The 6,000-nt window shown below is 35.6% G+C and overlaps 1 protein-coding gene across 3 annotated transcripts in view; it reads left to right on the top strand.

Annotated features, from left to right (window-relative positions):
• Positions 1-6,000, top strand: part of LOC115217403 (cyclin-dependent kinase-like 4) — a 92,274-nt gene that overhangs the window by 43,769 nt on the left and 42,505 nt on the right. The window lies entirely within an intron of this gene.

Raw genomic sequence — 6,000 nt, 5'->3', positions numbered from 1 at the left:
TCTTTAATTGTTATAAATGTCTTATGTATGCCCGCATGTATGTATGTATGTATGTATGTATGTATGTATGTATGTATGTAAGTGTGTGTATGTATGTATAAAGTTTATTTGCCCTCCTATCTGTATTTTTCCAATCTTCTCTTTCTTAGAATAACTTCCGTTTGATATATTTTTTCCTTTGCTTCTGCTTGTTTTTGTGTTATGCATTTGTGTGTGTGTATGGTGTGTGTGTGTGGTGGTGTGTGTGTGTGTGTGTGGTGTGTGTGTGTGTATGTGTGTGTGTGTGTACATATATAATACAGATATATACAGTATATATGTGTGTGTGTGTATATATATATATATATATAATATATATATATATATATATATATATATATATATATATATATATATATATATATAGTGGAATGATGAAAATTGTACACAGAAAAAATAAATCAAACAGCGTTTCAACTCTATGTGAATATATGTGTGTGTATGTAAAATGGGAGTATGTTAATGTATGTGTGTCTTAAAGACAATCTTTGATGTTTTTCCACCCAAGAGGTTTTTTTAATGCAATATTCTTTATGCTATTATTCATAGCTTTATCTTCTTCGAGTTCCACTGTTAAAAATAATTTTTACTTTATTTGTACTTTATTTTCTAATTTTTATTTATTTTCACTTTTTCACAATAGGAGCTTTGCCAAAATATCTGGGTTTAAATTTCTTGGGCAGTTGAACTACTATAATCCATTATTTGTTCGTGAATGATAGTTTATACCATGCTTTCACTAATTTTTTTGGTACCTATATAATCTAAAGCAGGCATAGACATTCTCTTGACTCTCTTCACACCCTGGAACTTGTAAATCATCCAGGGTGTGATAGCTGAAAGGAGAGAAAACTGCACTTGCACTAAATTCTTCTATACTTTTAGTCATTTATTTATTTATTAATTCAGTGTTGCATGTGAGATGAATCTGACTATTGGCTGAGCCAGTCATGAGGATCACACCATCATATTTAAATCAGTGTTCAAGGAAAAATATAGTGTATCAATATAAAGTGATAACAAGGGATCATAAGTATTATTACATAAGTTTGTCAGCTACAATTTGGAAATCTAGATTTCATAATCATTCTCATTCATTTAAGTATAGAAGAAAAAGTAATTCTACAAATCTTAATAAATGCATTTGGGATTTAAAGGATAGGAACATTAAGTATAATTTATAGTCCATTATTAGTTACACACCATTGTATGATACTGGTAATTCTTAAAGTAATCTTTGCCTTGAGGAAATGTATTATATGATTATTTCTAAATTGATATTACTAAATTATGATGGCAATTTTACATTGAAATGTTGTCGCAAATTTAGAAAAACATTTAAATATTTCAATTCTTAATTATAATTGCTTTTATATAATATAATAAACATAATTTTTCTATAAATATTTAGCTTATTTAATAGATATGTTTATGCAACTTAAAATTCATATGCTTATTTTTATATTCTTTCATTATACACTGACATCACCAAAAGTTGAATACCAAACTAGCTTTTCTTAGAATATTATATTCTTCTTCATGCTCTTTTTGTATATGTTTGTTTACTAGAAATATTTTCTTAGTTCACTTTGAATTTAACCAATTTTGTATCACCTTGATAAGGTTGTATTAAGATGTATTTTCAAATATATCAATTTGACTGACATTTTCTGTGTATTTTAATATGTTAGCACAACAGAAACAATCATCAGTATTTTATGTTGAATTCACCAATTAAAGATGTCATTTTCTCCAGGGATAGCTGTGTGGTAAGAAGCTTGCTTCCCAACCACATGGTTCCAGGTTCAGTCCTGGTGCATGACACCTTGGACAAGTGTTTTTTTCCTGTGACCTCAGGTCAACCAAAGCTTTGTGAGTAGATTTGGTAGACTGAAGCTGAAAGAAGCCTATCATGCATGTGTGTGTGTGTGTGTATTCATGTCTGTGTTTATCCCACCCACTACCAACTGGTGTTGGTGTGTTTATGTCCCCATAACTTACTAAAAATTCTCTGTGGTGGTTCCCCAGCATGGCCACAGTCTAATGACTGAAACAAATAAAGGATAAAAGATTTGTATTTTTGCTGTACTCATATATATATATATATATATATATATATTTCATTTCACTTCATCTAGTTTCAGCTCATGAGCTGTGGCCATGCTGGGGCACCGCCATTCATATATATATGTATGTATGTATGTATGTATGTATGTATGTATATACATATATATATATAGTAAGGTGCATGGCTATGTGGTAAGAAGTTTTGTAACCACATGGTTTCAGATTTAGTCCCACTTCATGATAACAAACAGGTGAGGGTTGGAAACAGGAAGAGCATCCAGCCATAGAAAATCTGCTTCAATGAATTTGTGAGTGAAAAAATAGACATTAAAACAATGATGATATGAGGGGAAATTTTAATTTAAATGTAAAGATTTTAAAATAGAAGGTTTTGCATCATAAAATAGGGTCAGTCTCTGGCAGATTGATATCAAAAGGGTTAAAAGAGCTTTGAGAAAGTGTCACTTAAACCTGAGACTTATCACAGCCCATACATGGTGTTAAATAAATTAGATAAGGTATGATTCATTGGGGCATTTCCTCAAACTATTTTGTCTTATTCTTCTTGCTGTCGTTAAGGAAATCCAGATAAAGTGCACTAGGATAAGATGTTAAGATTTTCTATAAAATCACCATGCCTTACTTTCTCAGGACAATTCAAGAATCTCAGATAAGGTGTTTTGGAATTTTTTTCCTCAAACTAGTTGAGTCTTGCTTGTGATAAATATTACGAAAATTGTGATAAGATATCAGCAAGAGCTTTGCCAAAATATCTGGGCTTAAACTACTATGAGACATCATTCATTAATGAATATGACTCGGTATGTCATACCATGCTTTCACTAATTCTTTTAGGTACCTATATAGTCACAAGCAGACGTAGATATCCTCATGACCCTCTTCCCACCCTTCAGCTAGCAGTACATCCAGGATGTGATGGATGGGATGCAAAAAGACTACACTATCACTTGGCTAATACTATTTTCTGTATTCATGAAGGGACAAGAGCAACATAAAGTGCCTTGTTCAAGGGCTCAACACACCGCTCAGACCAAAAATTGAACTCAAGAACTTATGTTTTGGGGGCCAGTATATAACTAGGCAACCCTGCATTCCTTCCTAGACAAAAGAGATGTTTTCAAGTTTCACTTATTCACTAATTACAAACAAACGAAACTTAAATCTAGTGATGGCTTAGTTGATTTTTGATTTTATGCACTTCTGTGTATTTTTCATTTTTCATTATTCTTGTCTTATTTTTTAAGTTCTGAGTTCAAATTCCACTGAGGTCGACTTTTCCTTTCATCCTTTCATGGTCGATAAATTTAGTACCAGTTGCATACTGGGGTCGATTTAATTGACTATACCACTCCCCCAAAATTTCGGGCCTTGTGATTATAGTAGAAAAGATTATTTGTATCTTATTTTCAAAAACTGAGGACAACAAGTGTATTGTCAATCTGTGATTTTTACCACACATCTTGCTCTTCTAGTTGGGTATTTACCTTTGTTAAAGTGTTATACATCAACTTTCATTAATCACTATTATTAGTAGTCGACAGCTGGGTTGCCTCGAAGGACTTTCAAGCTGACAGCTATTATGGACAGTTTCTAGAAATTACTGGCTTGGTATTGCTGCTGAGGGGCTCCACCAGTTTAAGACAAACTCTGTAAGCATGGAAGTGCTGCCATGAAGGTCTTCCCAAGATGCACACACAGTAACAAAATTGTAATGCATACACTCATGCAGTGTCTGAACATTGCTGATTTGTGGAGTTATATCAAGGGAAGCACTCCGTTGGTTACGACGATGAGGGTTCCGGTTGATCCAATCAACGGAACAGCCTGCTCGTGAAATTAACGTGTAAGTGGCTGAGCACTCCACAGACACGTGTACCCTTAACGTAATTCTCGGGGATATTCAGCGTGACACAGAGAGTGACAAGGCCGGCCCTTTGAAATACAGGTACAACAGAAACAGGAAGTAAGAGTGAGAAAGTTGTGGTGAAAGAGTACAGCAGGGAACACCACCATCCCCTGCCGGAGCCTCGTGGAGCTTTAGGTGTTTTCGCTCAATAAACGCTCACAACGCCCGGTCTGGGAATCAAAACCGCGATCCTACGACCGTGAGTCCACTGCCCTAACCACTGGGCCATTGCCCCTCCACAGCTATATCAAACAGCTACTGTTGCATGTTGGATGACTCTAACTATTGGCTGAGTCCATCATGAGGATGACCCCATCATCCACCTTTAACAAGGTTGGGTAGGCAGTGTGTCTCTGTCTTGTGGCAATGGCAAAAGAGGTTGTATGCTAGATGAGGCTGAAAGATTGAGGAAAAACACCTTCCTCTTCTGCCAAGAAAGTGGTGGATAAGTGAGTACTCTCTCCAAATGAATTTGTTGAAAGGTGGATGACTGTGGCAAAAATGATTGGACCTATTCAAAGCATGCATCTGTAGATTGGAGAACAAAAGGCCTCATGGTCAGAGGGATCTTGGATCTGTAGGGTTCCTTGATTGTTTCTAGATGAAGGTTCTCCTGTATCAGAACTGCATCATTCACATCTCCACATATTTTGCATACTATGTATACAATGACTGTGGCAAAAATGATTGGACCTATTCAAAGCATGCATCTGTAGATGATGGTGGTGGGGTGGGGGTGATGGGGGGGAATTATGGTGATGATGATGGTGATGATGTTGATGATGATGGTGATTTCATTTATTTGCCACAAGAGTGAAGGATGAGAGGGACAATACAAAGACAAACATAAAGTGGTGGGGTTTACATATAATGAAATGATAAAAAAAAAAGAAAGAAAGAACTTAAGTATACACAGTATACACTGAAAAAGCAGGGACATATGCATAGCATAAAAAGGTTTAAAAAACAAAACAAAAAGTGACAGGGAAGATGGCAGAGATGTGGCCCTTCTGGTACAGGAAGGCCTCAAGGAATAATAGAGGAACCCCACTGATCAAGATTTCCCTAAAAACCTATGAGCAAGTGTCCTCTCCCATTCCTTCTCTCCGACTCACAGGTCTACTCTTAGAAAAAACACTTGTCCAAGGTGTCATGCACCAGGACTGAACCCGGAACCATGTGGTTGGGAAGCAAGCTTCTTACCACACAGCTATCCTTGGAGAAAATGACATCTTTAATTGGTGAATTCAACATAAAATTGGTGAATTCAACATAAACATCCACTCTTGCCATTTTCACAACTTACACCCACCTTTCAATAAACTCACTTGAGGACAGCACTTCCCTCTCCACTTTCAATTTCCTTTTCAAGTGAAACTTGAAGAAGCTAATGAGAGTTAATGTTAACAACAACAACAACAAAATAATAATAATAATAATAATAATAATAATAATAATAATATAATAATAATAATAATAATAATGATAATAATAATAGATGCCCTGATGCAGTACCAGGCAGTGGCTCTCATGGCTTCTGATCTTAACTGATTGGAAGTGTTATCATGTACTTTGTTTTGTCTTGGTATAATAGATGGGCTACAGCAAATATTCTGCTCAATACCACAGATTTGCTTGTCAGTTGTTTGACCTTAACCAGTTGAGCATGTCCCATAGTGGCTGACAATATATGCATCTCTGATCACGAGCAGAAGTAGTGGGGGAGCATCATAACCATGTGTTGAGAGGAGTTATTTGGGGTTTAAATGATTCACCTCTGGAAACATGGGTGTTTCATTCAACATCCTTAAATAACCCTTATTCAAAGACCTTTTGAGTGGGATGGGTTACTCGACCAGAAGAAAATTCTAACTGGGCCCCACCTGCAAGGTCATGTGCTGTTTATTTTGATATGAGATCACCATATCGCGCACATATAGTTGTGATGCTAGTGCCTGGTGTACCCT

This window comes from Octopus sinensis, linkage group LG11, assembly GCF_006345805.1.
Source record: "Octopus sinensis linkage group LG11, ASM634580v1, whole genome shotgun sequence".
Lineage (NCBI taxonomy): Eukaryota > Metazoa > Mollusca > Cephalopoda > Octopoda > Octopodidae > Octopus > Octopus sinensis.
The sequence above is the reverse complement of the archived record's forward strand: the minus strand, read 5'-3'. Positions and strand labels throughout refer to the sequence as shown.